We start from the raw sequence: 19,733 nt of genomic DNA, 5'->3' as shown, positions 1-19,733 counted from the left end.
TAAATGGCACGGAGGATAGATGCTTGAATGGATGACTGGCAGATTGAATGGATGAAAAAAAATTAAAAGATGGATGAACGAGTGACAATGTAACGATGAAACAGTGGTTATGAGTGGGTGAATGGAAGGGTAAAAGGATGAATGATAGATGCTTGAATGGAAGATGCATGGGTCCTCTTCTAGGGAGGGTTATGCTCACTTGCTTTGCTTGCTTGGTGCCATCTAATTCAAAGTGTGGGGTATTTACATATATTGGCTACTCTCTTGCTTGGTGTGATGCAAAAATATGTACTATGCGTAGTAGAGTGCTCTGCATATCCACCTCATTGGTTGAAATGTGGGTTATTCAAATGCAGTAAACATAGTTCTAAACCAACACTTTTATTGGGCCTGTGAGCAACTTAACCCTGTTTATTGCCATTTTAAAAGTACCAAGGATTCCCATTTTGACCACTGGAAATAACTCAAGCATGTCAATCTATGAAATATTGAATGCTGGAGAATATGTTCTTTTGGCCACAAATGAGTGCTGATGCCCATCTCCAGCAGTTGTACTGTGGACACCTCATTTCAAATAATCTGATAGAAAAACACCCTAGGACTGCAGCTAAAATAGTTCAGATTCTGCACACACTGAGGATCTGTTGGTTTATACCATGCTTTTTGTTTATGGATTGGATTTGAGGGGTGGCTTTGAAAATGACTTTCAATATTTAACACAAATGTTTTCATTTAATAACAAATCGGTTCTGTCTTCCTGGCACAAAAAAACATATCAGGAGCAGAGAGACGTATCTTTCAAATTCTTCTCACTGTGAGGATAGCATAGAAACATGTATTTTGGTAAGTCTCCATAGATTCCAAGGCAGGTATGTTACAGTGTGTGCAGAAACAAAATTGAGACAGTTTGTCATGCACCTTATGAGGCCAAAAAACAGAACACCAGGACTGCAATTACAGTTGTGTTCACTCCAAGGAACACCCAAAGAAGTTGCAAAACATAAATGGCTCCAAGTCCTTTCTGCTTACCTTTTTCAACCTGGCCCTTTGAACAAGCAGGAAATTAAGGTTAAAATAATGAAAAGAAAAAAGAAACATAAAAAATAGCTATATACAGAAATGATGGGAAGACAAAAAGCCAAAATGATATGAAAATCAGGGGCTTAGGCAAGATGAAAAAACTGGGTAGGGGGGGAGTTCTCAAGGGAGCGTGGCTGATGTAATTACGAGAGGTTCTTAAAAACATGTAAGCTAAAAATCTGTGCTTAAAATAGTTGCCTCCCAACTTGTATTTTGCTGCTTCTTTCTGGATTTACTTTCAGATATATAATACAACAAGTAACATTGCACCTACAACAAGCTAGGATTATTGACTTTGTCGATGGTTGTTAGTTACATAAATTAATTAAGACACAATAATGGCTTTGTTTTTTAAAATATTCTAAATACTTCTGTTTTAAAATAATGAGACTGTGAAAGAACTTTAGAGTCTCTTTGAAGTTACATCAAAGGCAGTGAAGGGTGGTTCTGCTGCCAAGTTAACATTTTGTTTCACCCGGAATGTGAGGGCAAAAATTGGAGAGCCTAATTTGGACTCGTCTCAGTCTTTGCTTTTTACAACTGCTGGTGCTAAGCACCGGCAGGACTCTGCCTACTTAAAGCTGTGATGAAAACTAGAATTAATTAGAAAAAACAAGGAGGAAAAATAAAGAACGCTGGAAAGAAAGTTTGAAAATCAGAGAAAAAGGGATGTATGAACGCATTAGTAAACCAAAGGAAAAAAGATAAGGAGCAAGATTTGGCAAGAGAGAGCCATCTTTGGCATTTGTATAGGCCTTCATGATTATCATAATACTTACGATAAAAATAACAATTACCACCTGTGACAATCATTCTTTAGAAAAAGTAATCAGATCCACCACAAGACTGAATTCTTGGACCATAACTGTTGTGTGTATAAGCTCTCGCATTGGGCTGGCAGAATGAGCACTCTACATTCCAGTCTGGAATGAGAGTGTTGTCATGAGTCAGTTGCTGCGATTAACTGAGGGAGACAGGATGTGCCATGCAAGTGGTGCTGTTATGGAATAAAACTTTTAGAAACCAACATTTCTTACAACTTTGACTTTACAAACTGGTGATGAAGGACAGCACCACCCGAGGAACTTTCATGCGTGACTTTTTATTCATTTTTCATTTTTCTTAACACTTTACATGCCCTGCCTGCTTTTGGATTACTTCTCAAAGTTGAGTTAGAGACTTTCTAACTGTCTTGCTGTCTCCTCTAACCGTGAGTTATACAATATTCATGGTGTTACTTAATTCAATGCTTATGTTTGGATTTTGACCATTGGAGGTGACATTTGAAAGCTAAGAGCCCCGTGCGACCTGTCCTCTCATGAAGCTCTATGATGCATTACTACCAGAGTGCATTTCTTTGGTGGTGTATACATCATAATGAGATCTTAGTTCCAAACACCTTCAGTAAGGAGTTTCTGGTCTAGTTGTTCCCGCAACGTCTGTACGTTATGTGACTCCATTTTGGAATTTGTCAAAGGCTGATTTCACAACCTCGTCTCATGCGACAGTGTTGGAGAGGGGTTGTCTCAGTTGGTCAGAGCTCCCTCCTTCCACTTCTGCCTTTTTACATTTGCCTGCTGCTATGCCATTGTAAGGTATTTATTTATACCATTTTGGAGCTTAACATTTATCTTTTCTTCTCCGTTTTGGTTGCTCATTTCTCTCCGGCATTTACTTTGTGATTTACCGGCACATTGGAGAAGTGTCATAATATCTATCGTGAATTATATGACCTATAGTATTTGTTCACAATTTTATTTATTTTTACTTTTTTTCTTCCATTTGGCTCATCTCTGTAATTATTACTTATTAATGTCCTGAGGGTGAAGAGTGGAAACTTATCATAACAATTAACTCTTCCCTTAGGCATCCACATTTATTTACCTACAAGTGCATTGGATCTACTCTACTCTGAGGGTGCAGCATGGACATTTAATTGTGCTTATAGAGCTTCTACAGTGTTCTAGTTTTTTAAACATCTTCATTTATTTAGCTACAAGTACTTTAGAGTATCACTACTCTTAGGGTGTCCCACAGTTATATTCATTACCCTTCTCCACCATGTGTGCTCAAAAACTTTCAAAGGCCCCTACACAATCTTTCTGGCCCACAGAGGGTGTTCTTTGTATGAAATACCTGGAATGGAAACCTTTTAAAAACAAACTATATTTATATGGTGGATGAATTGCGTAAATTGTGGGTGCAACAGAAAAAAAAATGTTTTTTTTTTTTTACATTGTGTAGGTCCAGAATGATTAAAAGCATTTGATCAAATGACCAAGGAGACTAGTGGGGAGGGGTGGAAATGTCTTTGATCGTGCCATTGCTGCTTTTGATAATTTCTTTCTCCCAAGATTTGTATTGGTATTGTAAGATACAAATTGTCCCACAGGAGAATGATGAGAGTATTGATAATTATGTAGCCACACTATCCCTGGATTGTAAGTTTGAGTCTCTACAAAAGGATCTAATTAGGGACATAGTTGTTATGCATGTGAAAGAGGCGTCTATAAAAGAGAGACTGTGGGTCAATGGAGATGCTAGTTTACAGCACATTATAGATATTGTCAGGAAAGCAGAAATGTCTAGTTGAAGTACTAAATCTGTACAATCCAAATCTAGTAGCAAACATGAAGAATGTGTCAGTAAGGTGAACAACAGGGCCCAAACTAAAATAGGAGGGTTCTAGAAAATAGATAACAAACAACAAGAAAAGCTTAAAGAGAAGCTGAAAGACGGGTGTAAAGAAGTTCTGAGGTGTTTTCGATGGTACAGCAAATTACATTTAGCTAATAGCTAGTTGTGTCCAGCGTTAAAACAAATGTGTTCAAGTTGTGGTTCGACTGGTCATTTCTCTAAAGTATGTAGGAGAAGAAAGAAACAAACAATTAAGTGTGTGGACGATGGCGATGCAAGTAATGATGAAGCGTACACGTTTGATAGGCAGGAGGATGACAGATTTGTTCTAAAAATTAAGGATGGTGAAGACAAAATTCTGAATGTGGATCCAGATATGATTAAGAAGAAACCTTTTGAAAAGATGTAGAGAGACTGTTATGAGTACATGAAGTCTCTATTTTATTAAAAGTACCGAAGAATACACCCCAGCCTTCAGCCGTACTGCTGCTCTCCTCCGATCTTCCACTCCAACTGCCGCCTCAGTATCCCTGGTTACAACTCCAAGATTCTCCCCATGTTTATTCTAAGCATAGAATGCCACACATCTCCCTCTTATCATTATAACAAAAAGAGTAATATAACAAAAGTACAGAAAACAACATTAACACTTATTTTACAAACTCATATAGAATTTTTTTCAACACATCTAATAAACCTTGAAAATCCATAAAACAAAAAGAACATAGGAGAAAATAACATAAACTCCTATCTCATGAAGTAAACTAGAACTTTGGAACATAAATGTGAAATCACATCAATACTCATTCTACAAAGTCATCTAGAGTTTTAGGGCGTCTGGTAATTTGTGTACTCTTCCTTAATTCCATACTATCATCATCAACCTTTCTTCCTCTCATACAATTTCTGACAGATTTATCTTTCCCAACACACCCAGTCTTGATTTTCACTACTTTTCCACATCCTATGATCTTCAGTCCTTATAGCATTTCCTAAAACTTTTGTTACTTTGAGAGGAAGAGAAAGCTTTGAATGGTCTCTTGAGAGACCCAAACGAGGGTTTTTCACCCTGAAAAATCACCTACTTGAACCACTACTTTTTTCACAGCTTTCCGTCTGTCAAACCCAATTTTCCTTTCAGAAATTTTCTTATGTTTCCTCTCACATTTCTTTTCTTCATTACAACTAATTTCCAATTTCACACCCACCTTGTTAATTACCCATGAAGGACAAATAAGTGTGTTGGGCTTTCTTCTTTTAAATAATTCAAAAGGTGAAAAGCCCGTGGTTGTGTGAGGAGTCAACCGATAGTTTTTAACTTCACAAAATATCTCTTCCTTCCAACACTTATTATTCGCTAAAGCCATTTGTATAGTTTCCTTAAATACTTTAGCCAGTCTTTCCACCATGACATTTGTTTCTGGATGATAAAAAGAGGCTTTCTTGTGTTTAATACCCCTGTCACTCAAATACTGTTCCATACAATGCAAAACGAATTGCACACCATTATCAGTTAGAATGAAAGACGGAAAACCCTCTCTATCAAAAATGTGATCAAGAAAGTTTATCACATCACGTGTTTCTACAGAGGTAGTAATTCCTATTTCAGGCCACCTCAAATACATATCCATTAACACTATAACATATTTGTCTGTGTTGGAATATCTTATTGGACCTAGAATATCCATTGATATTTCCTGCCAAGGTTCCTTTGGTAATTCTCTCATTTCCATTGGTTGCACCCTAAACATTAATGTTCTATCTGCTCTGGAACACTCCACACATTCCCTAACACACCGCTCAATTTGAATGTCCATACCTGGCCACCAATACATAAGTCTCAACCTCTACTTGGTTTTAGAAATTCCAGAATTACTCTCATGAGCTAGTGAAATTAACTCTTTCCTTAATTTCAAAGGTGGAACAAGTCTAGTCCCTCTCAATACCAAACCACCATGTGCGAAAAATGTATCTCTAATTTTCCAGAAAACCACACAGTTGTTGATCTTTTTTTTACTACCATTCCACCCATTGTTAATTTTCCAAACTACTTGTTGTATTACCTTGTCACCTTCTAGCTCTGCCAGCCATTCACTTTCTTTAATTATTCCTTCTCTTACCACACAAACATCAAAATCATCATCCTCACTCACAATACCATCCTCTGACTCTGAAGTATCATTGACCAGCCTTGAACAACAATCAGCAATGTTATTCCTTACTCCAAGTATGTACTGAACCTCAAAGAGAAATTCCTGCAAAGCTACTACCCACTTTCTTATCCTTCCAGATACAACATCCAAACCTTTCTTTTTAACAATTTCTTTTAATGGTTTGTGATCTGTTCTTCCTAAGAATCTACTACCCCAGACGTATTTCCTTAGCTTACACACTGCCTAGAACACAGCTAACACTTTTTTTCTCAATGACAGAATAACTTAATTCTGCTCCTTTCAAACATCTTGATATAAAGAGAATTGTTCTCTCCACACCATTTTGTCTTTGTATCAAAACAGCCCCAAGTCCTTTGGCACTAGCAACAGACATTATCACTGTTTCCTGACCTGGTTCAAAACTTTGTAAACTAGAGGTATTCCTTGGGTTAACTTTCATATTTATGAATTCTTCTTCACATTGTTTGCTCCAGTTAAATGTGACACCTTTCTTACTAATTCTTTCAGAAATTTAGTTTTCTCCGCAAAATTGTCTAAACATTTATTGTAAAATTCTGCCATGCCAAGAAACTTGATCACTTCCTCTTTAAAAGAAGGACGCGTGAGCTTGAGGATAGTGTCTACTAATTCTTTCTTTGGTTCAATTCCTTTGGAAGAAATCCTGTGCCCAAGATAGTCAATCTCATCAAGATTAAATTTACATTTTTCCGCTTTCAAAGTTAGACCACTCTCTATAAGTTTCTGAAGAACCTCTCGTACGCTTTCATTATATTCCATTACATTTTCACCATGAACTAAAATGTCATCTTGATATATTTTAATTCCTTGAACTCCCTCCAGTACTTTTTTCATGGCACGCTGGAAAACAGCTGCTGCTGAAATCAAACCAAAAGGCATGCGAACAAATTTATAAGTACCAATAGGAGTTATAAACGCTGTTAGATCCTGTGAGTCTTTGTGTAATCTAATTTGATGGTAGGCAGATCTTAAGTGAATGGAGGAAAAACATTTTACACTTCAGCATGGATAACATTTCATTGATGTTGGGCAGAGGGTAGTGATCAACTACCACGCATTTATTTAACTCTCTCAAATCAATGCATAACCTCGGCTCACAATTATCCTTCACAGCCATGACATCCGGAGCCAACCATTCAGTGGCTTCCACTTCTTCAATTATACCATTCTTTTTCAGTTTATCTAACTCTGCCTTCATCTTTTCTTTAACCATTAAAGGTACACCCCTCATCTTACTAACAACTGATGTAACACCATCTTTTAACTTTATCTGATGTACGTATGCCTTCAGACAACCAAGTTTGTTCTGATATAGTTCAGGAAATTCTTGTTCATACAGTGGCCTGGAGATGTCCACAGCATCAACACATTCCACATCTTTCAGTCGGACTGAAGGATTTTGATTAAGGTCAAGATATACTTTTAAATCCCTCTGGTGTAACCAACTAATAAGAGAATCACCTCTTATGGAGACATAAATCTTCTCAGCTGTGAACCTATCTTTAAATTGTATAGAGCCCATAAAATAACCCAACAACTTAATCGGTTTGCCACCATAACCCTTCGGGCAAATGTCCGGTTTGAAAAGTTTAACTAAGGTTTTAAGATGTTTCTCAAAAATATCTCTAGGAAAACGCATAATTTTTGCCCCTGAATCAAACATCATGGGAACAGATACTCCATCAATATGTACAATGTCTACTGGAGCATTGATTCCCTACTTCACTTGCAAAATAACTTCTTACGAAGAATCATTATCTTCAAATGTCACTTCTAGAATTTTCTTTTTTTTTTATTTGCACTTCTGCAACATGAGGTAACATGTCCTTTTTTACCACAATTTTTTCAATAAACTTTCCACCCATCACAACCCTTGTAATTAGCATAGTAACCAAACTCACCACACCTAAAACACTTTCTTGCTCCAATTTGTTCCCTTTGCCATCTTTATTATTTTTATTCACAATTCTCTGGGATTTTACTCTCTCCATCAGATTCTTCCCCTGGCTGATAGATTGCACTTCACTTTCCTTGTCTCTAAAACTTGTCTTTCTTATTTCTTCAAGACAAGTTGAACTATGTTCAAATGACTTGGCAATCGATATTACTTCACTGAGAGATGGGTTATCTTTATTCCAAAAGGATTATGTTGCCTTATCAATATTGCAGGCTAGCATGAATTGATCCCTCAATCTTGCGTATATAGTTCCCCCAAAACTACATGTTGATGCTAGCTTTCGCAAAACAGTGACATACTCTTCAACAGATTCACCCAACTTTTGAACACTCTTACCAAACTGATATCTCTCTAAAACTGTCAACAATTTTGGTAAATAATGTAAGTCTAGTTTTTTTTATGCTAATTACAAAGTCATTGAGTTCACCTGCTTCTTCCACAGAGAGTTCTGGAAGATTCTCGAAAACGTCTTGACCGTCAGAACCTAAACAATGCATTAAAAGTTACATTTTCCGTTCTGCACTCAAAGAAGTACCACAAACTCTTGCATAATGTGCAAAGACAGATTTCCATTTCTTCCAAGGTATTAGTGGTTCACCTGAAGAAGTAAAAAAATGGTGGACATGTTACATTCTTCATTTTGAATTGAAATAACTAGGTAAATAGATATTAAACTTGTGGTGTATTCACAAGAAAAATGTAGTTAATATAGAAACTAGCTAGAGCACTGTGGAACACACTATGAATGGTGTGTGTGTAACCGAAGGGAAACACAAAATTTGTGTAAATGTTAATTTTAATCTGTTGACAACGTGTGTCTCACCAAGTATAGTGAGAGACAACTGGTGTGCCTGTCACCGATCTTCGTGTAATGTGAAGGCACTCCGTTTAAAGGTGAATAGGTCTGCCTGTCACCAAAATGTGTGCGTCTAATTGTTCTAAATAGTTGAGAACCCAAAGCGTCAAGATGGCAGCCGAGACGTGACAATGTCACATTTGGGAAATTAGGACAACAGGTGTTCCTGTCACCGATCCTCGTGTAATGTGAAGGCACTCTGTTTAAAAGTAAATAGGTGTGCCTATCACTGAAATGCGTGTGTCTAATTGCTCTACACATTTGAGAACCCAAAGCGTCAAGATGGCTGCCGAGACGTCACGACGTCGTGCTTGAGGAATTAGGGCTTGTTTGAAGAACGTGGGGTTCTCACGTTTGTTTTAACAACCAGTGGTGCGCAGATCCAGTGAAGAAAAACACAGCGCGCGTTGAGGCACCACACAAGCGAAACAGCTGACAGCGTGCATAGAATTCCACATCATCAACAACAAGCAAATAACTGCAAACACTCCACACTTTGGGAACTGCGCGCGCGTGAAGGTAAACACCTCTAAATAAAGTCAGATTTTCACGAATTCCGATATACAGACAGTCACACACTCTGGGAGAGCGGGTAAAAAAATAAAAATACATACAGTTTATGGTTCCTTTAAGTGATATTGAGTTGGGTTGATGATGTCAGTATTGTCTCTAACAGGTCTCCGGCAGGTCCGTAAATTCTTCAAACCCTCGTCGCCAATAAAAAGATGTAGATAGACTGTTATGAGTACATGAAGTCTCTATTTTATTAAAAGTATCGAAGAATACACCCCACCCTTCAGCCGTACTGCTGCTCTCCTCCGATCTTCCTCTCCAACTGCGGGCTCAGTCTCCCTGGTTACAACTCCAAGATTCTCCCCATGTACATTCTAGGCATAGAATGCCACACCTTTATGTGAAATGACCATTGGAGGAGATCTCCGTATTCAATTGAAAATGAGAATGTTTGGAAATCTTATTTTGTTGAAAAACTAGGCAGTGTACTGGAAGAACCTGATATGGCTCCTGAAGGTTATTCAGGTGAAAGAACTGATACATTAGAATTTCGCAAATTAGTTGTTTGCAAACTATGGGCCTCATTCTGAGGCCGGCGGGCGGCGGTCGCCGCCCGCCTGGCGGGAACCGCCATATGGCTGCTCCGCGGTCGAAAGACCACGGAGGCCATTCTGGCTATCCCGCTGGGCTGGCGGGCGACCGCCAGAAGGCCGCCCGCCAGCCCAGCGGGAAACCCCTTCCCACGAGGAAGCCGGCTCCGAATGGAGCCGGCGGAGTGGGAAGGGTGCGACGGGTGCAGTAGCACCCGTCGCGAATTTCAGTGTCTGCTAAGCAGACACTGAAATTCAAAGTGGGGCCCTCTTACGGGGGCCCCTGCAGTGCCCATGCCATTGGAATGGGCACTGCAGGGGCCCCCAGGGGCCCCACGACACCCCTCACCGCCATCCTGTTCCTGGCGGTCGGAACCACCAGGAACAGGATGGCGGTGAGGGGGTCGGAATCCCCCATGGCAGCGCAGCAAGCTGCGCCGCCATGGGGGATTCCTCAGGGCAGCGGAAAACCGGCGGGACACCGCCGGTTTTCCTGTTCTCACCGCGGCCATACCGCCGCGGTCAGAATGCCCTGCGGAGCACCGCCAGCCTGTTGGCGGTGCTCCCGCCGACCCCGGCCCCGGCGCTCCTTGACCGCCGGGGTCTGAATGACCCCCTATATGTGGCTAGAAAGGGACCTTCTGTTCTGGGTGCTTCGATCAAGGAGATCTTGGTATGATACTAAACCCCCAACACCCCGAACTGGTAATGGTACTTGATGATAGTGAATGAACAGACAATATCAGGCTTAAAAAAATTCCTGGGGTTTTCAGTGACAAGATTGGGAAATTATCCAATTTTGAACACGACATAGTGTTTAAAAAGGAAGGATGCCCTAAAGTTTTTAAGGCAAGGAAAGTTCCTATGACTGCCAGGAAAGAAGTTGAAAAAGATATAATTGAAAACATAGAATCCTCTGAGTGTGTTTCTCTAGTCGTAATTGCCAGATAGATGTGCGAATATCCGTGTATGTCTAGATCTGCGCTATCTGAATAATACTTCAATACTTTTTTGATAGACCAATTTCCATTACCTCGCATGTCTGAGATGTTGGTCTCAGTTAAAGGAGCAAAGTTTTTTCCATTGTAGACCTCTCCGCTGCCTATCACCAAATTGTTTCAAAGGACAGTTGTAAGAGCTACACTGTATTTATCACTCTTATAAGCCGCTATCAATATAAGAGAATGCCTTTTGGTTTGGCATTGGCTGCTGCCGTGTTTCAAAGACTAATGCAGTCATTATTTGGTACACTACAAAGTGTCCAGTGTTTTCAAGATGATATACTGATTTATGGGAAAGACAAAACAGAACATGACCATTTGTTAGAATGTGTCTTGAGAATTCTGGATACAAGGGGTTTAATTGTGAAATTTCCAAATGTAAATTTACTGAACAATCTGTGACTTATTTAGGTCATGTATTGAATATGGATGGTGTGAAACCCAAACTGGAACTAATGGAGGCAATACGGTTGGCACCTGGACCCACTAATAAAGATGATGTGAGGTCCTTCCTAGGTCTCACAGAATTTTATGGCAAGTATATTAGAAATTTTTCTTGTAGGACATTTCACATAAGGCCATTATACAAGAATACATTCAACCTGTGCAAGGAGTTGATGGAGAATTTGAAGTTGTTAAAACTGCCATTGCAGAAGCTATTGCTTTGTCCAGGTTCGATTTTAATCTCACCAGTGTTATCACAACTGATGCCAGCTACAAAGGGATGGGTGCTGATGTATTCCAGAAATTGGAAGGAGGAATTGAATCTATGATTATGTATGTTTCTAGAGCTCTCACTGTGGCTGAAGAAAAGTATTGTTATCAAACAGAAGAATTTAGCATGCATGTTTGCCTAGAGCATTTTAGAGCTTTTGAATGAGACACATTGTGGGAATTGAGAAGTGATCATAAACCATTGGTTAGATCACTCACCACAAATGGCATGATTAAAGCATCTGCACGTATTGCGAAAATGTCTAGAAGGCTTCAGAATTTCATATACAAGATTTCTTATGTACTTGTTAAGGACAATGTTTCAGCTGATTCTTTTATCAAGAACACCAGTCCAAATGAAGAGAAATACATGTGGTGAGTGGGAAGAATATCACATTGCTTTGGTGCATGATGAAGTGATTCCTTTCATGGAGAAGAAAACATGGAAGGAAGAGTATACCAAGGATGATGTGATACAGATTGTCTTGAAATACATTAAAGATGGATGGCAAGCCAAAGGATCTTTAGGGTCAGATTTGAGATATTTCTGGAAGGTCGAAAATTAATTATTCTAGTTGAATTGTATTTTATGGAGGGGTCATAGAGCAATTTCTTCTGTCAAGTTAAGAAATTCTATTGCCATGCAGTACCATGAAGGACATGGAGGGATCGTGAAAACCAAGCAGTCAATCAAAAATGTTTTTTGGTGACCAGGCCTAGATATTTTAGTAGAACGTGTGGCCAGGAACTGCATTACATATGCTAATGTTGATAAATCTTTGAAGACTTTGAGGCCTAATATGAGTGAGTCTTGTAGTTCAAGGATTCAATGGGAGACCACTGCAGTAGACATTGCTGTAGGCATCAAGTGTAAGTATGTCATTTCAGCTCCAGATGTGTTTCTAGGTGGCCTGCTATCAAGATAGTTGACAGAGTAGACACAGATGCTGTTCTACATTTTTAGACTGTATTTATATAGGAAGTTATTCCTATTCAAGTGATTACAGATAATGGTGTACAATTCCTTTCAGTAAAAGCAGAAAACTACTTTAAGAGAGTAGGCATAAAACATTGCACCACTTCTCTATATAACCCTGGTGGAAATGGTATGATTGAGCATTTCAACAGAGTACTCAAGGGTGCTATTTAGTCTGCAGGTGTGTGCGAGTTGCAAATTCACAAGACTGTATGGATGTATCGTACCACTATTAATCTAGGGCTAAAAGAAATCCTTCATGGTTGGAGGAAAATTCTGCTGCCAGTGTGGATTTGGGTGCTGTGAGACAGAGAATAAAAGACACTCACAATATGTTCAAACCAAATTACAACTGTAGGAAATGTATCACTGGAGGAACTAGTACTGAAGTAGGAATGTATGTTATGGTTAAGAAACCATGGAGGGTAATTAAAGGACAGAGTCATTTTTTGGGACCATTTGAAGTTAGTTTTTTTAATATACAATTGCGTATTTAGATTTTGCAGGCTTTTTGATCTGTAACTTTTGTGTTTTTATAAAGGAGGTAGATGCGTTTTGTTTATAAGCTCTCGCACTGCCTGAGTGCTATCATGGGTAAGTTGCTGTGACGAGCTGACAAGAGACGACTGCATGTGTGCTGTTATGGAATACAACTTTTAGAAACCAACATTTCGGACGACTTTGACTTTACAAAAACTCACCTAACTTCATGCATTTTTATATTAAATGGAGAATTGTAAATTTGAAGTAATGCTCGAGAGATCTTTCCTATGAGAGCAGATGCACTATGGTTGGTACCCTCATAAGGCTTACATACACTCATCCCAGTTTGCGGTTTTAGTCTGCCCTTTAGTATAATTCTAGCTGTATTAAATCTCGGTGAACGTACACTTCTGCTGAGGTGCGATGTATAATTTCTCTTTAATTTGGGTGCAACAATGGCAGAGACTGTCTTTCTTCGCATGCCGTGATACATCCAGTCAGAGACGATGAATAGCGCGCACCCTGCACAACCCACAAAGAGCTTGTGTGAATCGTACCTCGCAGGGCCGCCTCGTGCGACAGCATTAAGAACCTCCGATGAAAGAGCTGGACGCTAATGACTTGGCTTTAAATTGTCCAGTGTCTCAGCCTCAGACAAGTCAGCTGTGACATTTCTATTAGGGACACTGAAAGACCGTCGCCGGCTTTTTAAACGAAAATCAATTTGTTCTGACCTCCGTATCCAGGCTGCAGGGCTTCTGTTGATCAGCGTCTCATGGCCGCCACCGGTGTGCTCAATTACACCACCAATCAGAGCCAGCGGGTTCACTGGGGGCATCTATCTGCCGCCTTCTTTCTCTTTTAAAACTGACCCTATTTATTGCAAATGCAGCACAAAAGAACAGCTTTCCGCAGATGTCAGCAGTATCATATTCACTGTTATAAAACTACTCTCCTCCTCGCCCTTCCAAATTATTTAACAGGTGTACGTTGTACAACATAAATATGGCTGTTCTTGATATTGTGTCTCCAAAAGGTTAAAGAGACTGTTTTACGTTCCAGACGAACGGTTCATAAAATTGTGCATGACTTGAAATATTATGCCTCTGCCACCACTTAACATGTTCTAAAATTCCATGATACTTGCATTAAATTTATACAGTAAGCATATAAAGTTGTGGCCGACTATCTCGTGTAACCTTTCTAGGTTCGGGTATATCTTAGGAGACCGTAAGAGTTTCAGCAGGACATTTTGCTCTGAAGCCAGTCTTAAGTGGGGGAAAAATCATGAGGCATTTTGCGTTATGCGATACATTTTGCAAAACGTGGATTTCTAAAAATATGTGGGACTAAGCCCAGGTAATGAAAATCAAACACAGGGCTACAAAACGTTTTATTTGTTTTAGATAGAACTCCTCTATAATGAGTGTCCAACTTGAAGTGAAACAGACTTCCTCAATTTGATTAAGGCCTGGTAACCTGTTCTATAAGGGGTCGTGGCGGGGCACCAAGCATGCCCTAATAAAAGACAATGGACTATTATCCCTCTCCAGGGTGTAACACACAAAGAGGTGATAGCAGCATACTGTGTTTTATGATATGTAGTGTGACTAGACCATTTTCTTTGTGTGACAGTGCAGTCTGTGACGAGGCCCTCGGTCGTGGGGCTACGCTCGGAAAAGGCAGCACCAGCAAATACGACACAGCACACTTGTATATTTTGCTGTCAGGATAACTGTGCAGACCCCGCGCGTTCCCTTCCTTTTATTAATTCACGCCGCCTCCTCCTCCCATGAGCTCCCCCATGGACACATTGTATTGGAGAGCCCGAGTGGCTCTCTACATCCCTCCAAGGCTTTATTCACATTAATCAAACCATAATCGCAAAACAACCCGCCGAGAGCCAACTATAAACATACCACTAGAATAATATTGCAACACCAAGTCCGCCGGAACCGGCGTATTAGCACACAAAATCTCGGAGTCTCTGTCTCAGGGCAGGATTAGGCCGGAGATGATACCTCTCACCTCAGCCTCCCCGATCAAACAGTTGCCATGCATCAGGGACCGCTCAGGGTTTGTACTTGAGCTTGGCTCATTCCTCAGAACCTCACGGAGTTCTATTCTGTTGTCTGCTATGTCATCCACTTCCTCCGCATCCGCGGGAGTGTCTTCATTGTGTCCTTTTATCCTCTTGAACCAGGACACATTCCTGGTGACCCGCTAATCACCTCTCTGGGAAGTCACCATTCTCCCTTGCACATCAATCACAGTCCACTGATTGGGTTCAAAGGGCGTTCTGAATTTCCAACCAGGATGTCTGTCTCTGACCACAACAACGTCCCCCACACGCATATCCGAACACCGGATTCTTCGCCGAGCACTGGCTTTCTGATTGGTTTTCAGTTCTTTTCCTGAGCACTTTCAGGATCAAACTCGTCAGGCTTCCAGCTTGACCCAGAAGGAATACAGTCCCTGGGAGGTTGTTTACACATCAACACCGCAGGAGCACACCCAGTAGTGCTATGCGGGGTCTGCTGGTAAGCTGTCAAAAATTGTTGCATATACCCCTCCAAATCTTCCCCTTGCTTTACCCCTATTCTCAGGGCTCTGTTCAGAGTCCGCATAAATCTTTCCACATCGCCGTTAGCCTGAAGCCAGTGCGGGGTGATGCGTCGATGATGTACCGCTAAACGGCCAAAATACTCCTGGAATTCTTGTCCATGAAATGGCGGACCATTATCAGTCACTTATCTCCTCAGGAAGACCAAACAACGCAAAAGTCTCTTCCAACATGGGTCGTACATTCTCAAACACTGTTGACAGAACCAACTCCACTACTGGGAATTTCGATTGAGAGTCCATAAGAACTAGTGTCAGTCACCCATCCGGGAAACTGCCAAAATCCATGGTAGCCTTGGGCCATGGACAGGTGCTGGGCGCTTCAGTGATCACCGCAGCGGTAGGCTATTCAATAGCTGTGATGGCACAGGGGTAGCACCTGCCCACTCGTTCATCAACCATAGAATCCATGCCAGGGAACCACACCTTACTTCGAAGGCGAGCCTTTTTTCTTGGCGGCCCCTTGGTGGCCTTAATGGGCCAACTCAATCACACGGTCCGACAAACTGTGGGGAATTGCCAACTTCTGGCCATGTAAAAGCAGTCCACCTGTCCCTACGGACAGCTCGTCCCGTACCTTCCACACAACCTGTATGGTGGCCCACTCATCCTGGTCCAGATGCCTCACACCTTCCAGGAACATCTTCCACTGCCTTTGATCCAGAGCTTCCTTTGCTTGGCTTCTGACCAAATCTTTGTGGGAGGCTTCAGCTATATCCTGCAGGGTGAGAGCCACCGGGCAAGCAGCATGCACCACCATCCTCACGAAACTCTCCATTCCGTCCCCTTCCTCTCCTATCTCTCCTTCCGAGAGAGGCATGGCAGGATGTCGTGAAAGGTAGTCCACAGGATTGTTCAACCCCAGGTGGTAGATAACCTTAAAATGGTAAGGCTGCAAGAGAATGGCCCATCTTTCAATTCTCTGAGGAGCCAACCGCGACGACCCTGCAAACACAGAGACCAGAGGTTTATGGTCAGTGACAATTTCAAATTCCTGTCCATATAGATACAAATGAAAATGCTGGCATGCCCATCGAATGGCCAATGCCTCTCTCTCAATCTGCGCATATCGAGTCTCCATGGCTGACAAAGCCTGGCTTGCATACGTCACGGGCACCAACTCCTAACTCCTGTGCTCCTGTAGCAACACAGCAGCCAATCCCACAGGACTGGCATCCGCTACCACCTCCGTCCAGGGTTAAAATAGGCCATTGTAGCCTTGTCCAGCAAAGCCCCTTTGATAGCAATGAAGGAAACATCCACCTCACGGCTCCAGTTCCACTGCATCTTGGCCCTGGTGAGTTGTCACAACAGTTCCGCCATGGTAGCCAACTGAAGGATGAACCGGCCACAGTTTGTGGCCATTCCAAGAAAACTACATACCTTCGTGGCATTCTGTGGTATGGGTGGAAAGCGGATGGCGTCTGCTTTTTTTGGATCCACCTGTAACCCCTCCGCGGGAAAAGATATATACAAAAAAGTCAATCGAGTTTTGGTAGAATGCACACTTTTTCTTATGCTGAGTGAGACCCGCATCTGAGAGCCGTTGGAGTGTTGCACGCAGTCTGAGATGGTGATCATCCAGAGTCTCAGAAAAGATGAGGATATCGTCACTGAGATTAAGCACTCCAGCGAGACCGGACGTTTCACTTATGGCATTTTGAAACTCCTCTGCTGCGGAGGACACCCCAAAACTCAGTCTCTTAAACCTCCTCAGCCCTACATGCGTGGAGAAGGTGGTAATAGTTCTGCTCTCCGGATCTCCCTCGAGCCAGTGGTACCCAGAGTTTAGGTCCAATTTTGAAAACCACTGGGCCCCATTCAGATCTGCCACAATGTCATCCATGGTAGGCGTGATATGTCTTTCCCTCTTTACAGCCCGGTTGGGAAGCCTCATGTCAACACAGAGACGGATGGTGCCAGGCTGCTTGGGTTTGGGCGCTATTACCTATGGTGACACGCATGAGGTGGGTCCTGTGATCTTTTCTATCACCCCCTGGTCTTCCAACACCTGTAGCTCTTTCTCCAACACCAGCCGGAGGTGAAACAGCACTCTTCAGTGACACAGGGCTCTGGGCATCACAGCCGGATCAATATGCAACATGAACTGTTTCCCCTTGAACTTTCCAAGCCCCCAAAACAGTTGAGGAAAATCATTCAGCATAGAGTCAGCGTGGGCTTTGTGGACCTGTTGTGCAAAGAAAACTAATTCAAGATCTTCAGCCGTGTGCCACCCTAGACGAGTCCTGCGGTCCCTTACGGCAACATGGAACTTGGCTTGGGGTGAGAGGCCCTGGCTAGTGATAGTCACTTCGATGGCTCCCCTCAAGGGTAGGGGGTCACTCCCATCGTACATATATATCTTTGTGGTGCTGGGTGTCAATACCGGTCGCGGTAACAGCGGGTCATATAATGTATCGTCCATCACATTGACAGATGCCCCGGTGTCAATAAGTACCACTGCAGGGGTCCCCTGGATGTCCACTGTGCACATGGGGGGTGGGTGTCACCTCTGGTGTCCTCTACCTGCGAAGGAGATGATGAAAACATCTTCTTCCTCATCCTCGAGGTACCATGTGGTTCCTCCTTCCCCTGCACCACCATCTGCACTTGCCCTCACCTCTGGCACCAGTTGTCTTACCGCTGCCATGTTCTCAGTTGCCACCGTCTGTTTGAATCGGCCACCCAACACACTTTTGTGAAGTGATTCGCTTTCCCACACTTGTTGCATCTTTTTCCTTTCCCGGGGCGCACCCCTGGCTTCCTGTGTTCCAACCCACAGCTGCTACAGTCTCTTCTGCTGGGCCTTGGGGTCGTGGTGGATGCTGTGACCCCTGACGTGTTTGCAGGGCGTCCACCTGTTCCTGTTTGACGGTCACTGAGTGGGGCGTTCCCGATGCAGCCACCGAATGTCCGCGGCCATATCATCAGCCCGACTGGCCGAGGGTTCATGAGAGCACGTCAGAATAAAAAATCTCACCTAGCGAGATGCCAGGTTGTCACAGTATGAGTTTTTGCAGCATGTTGGAACGGCACCCTTGGATGACCTGCGCTCTTATCTCTTCATGCTGGTTGAGGCCTACGCAGGTGCTGACCAGCTTCCTCAACCTGGCATAAAACATGTCCACGGATTCGGTACCATTTTGCTGCGCTTGTCGAAGTTTGAACCTCTCATAATCCGGGTTCAGCTGAGGCTCAATATATAGGTTCAGGGCAGCTACCGCCGCATTGAAATCATCAGCCGCTCCTGTATTGGAAAGTGTGTTGAAGAGCTCGAATAGCTCATCCCCTCCCATATGCAACATGAGCAAGCGTTGCACAGCACCATTAGTCTCTCTTCTGGCACAGAAATAGTTATCCAGCCTGCCAAGCCAATGACACCACTTTGGCACAGCCGTGGCTGGGTCTGCCAGTTGACTGAAGGGGGGTAGTGCCGCCACTGACAAATGGGCCCCCCAATGGGTGGTGGTGGCTGCTGATCACAGTGCTACTGTGAGGAACTCATTGTGCCACAAATGATATATTGGGCCGCCCTGTATCTCTGCCCTCTCCTACTGGTTTCAGTTATATGGTCCCTTTTTCCTTTATTCCTCTTTTCTGTACTTCTTCTTCTTTTTTTTTCTTTTCAGCTGGTTATTTTCTCTTTTCTTTACTTAAATGGCTATTTCACAGTTGCTGCTGCCAGCATGGTAGGCCATGTGTGTGTAAGCTCACGTGCAGTAGCGGTAGGGCCCCTCACTGGAACCGAGTCAGCATCGCAACAGCTCACCTGAAACTGCTCCCTTTTACAGGATCACCTGCTCTGCGGCCTCGCATCGGTGCAGGGCAGACACGCGCTGAAGGCCGCATGACTCTCCTCAGCTGGGGTGCTCCGCGTAAGCAGGCTGGCGATGGGCATGCTCTTCACAGCCACTGGGAGGGTCAGGGGAGCCTTCTCCTTCACACCGCCATCCTCCGCTCCCACACAGCAGCCGACGCACCTGTCGAAGATGGGTCAGCAGTGGGCGGGCTCATGCGACCCCCGGAGAGCCATCCGCTTCCGTGATCGCGATGCGGCGATGACTGCTGTTTGCCGGTAAGAAAGTTCTTCCGAGCGGGCCATGTCAGATTAC

Source organism: Pleurodeles waltl, chromosome 8 (assembly GCF_031143425.1).
Source record: "Pleurodeles waltl isolate 20211129_DDA chromosome 8, aPleWal1.hap1.20221129, whole genome shotgun sequence".
NCBI lineage: Eukaryota > Metazoa > Chordata > Amphibia > Caudata > Salamandridae > Pleurodeles > Pleurodeles waltl.
This window is presented reverse-complemented; position numbering follows the sequence as displayed.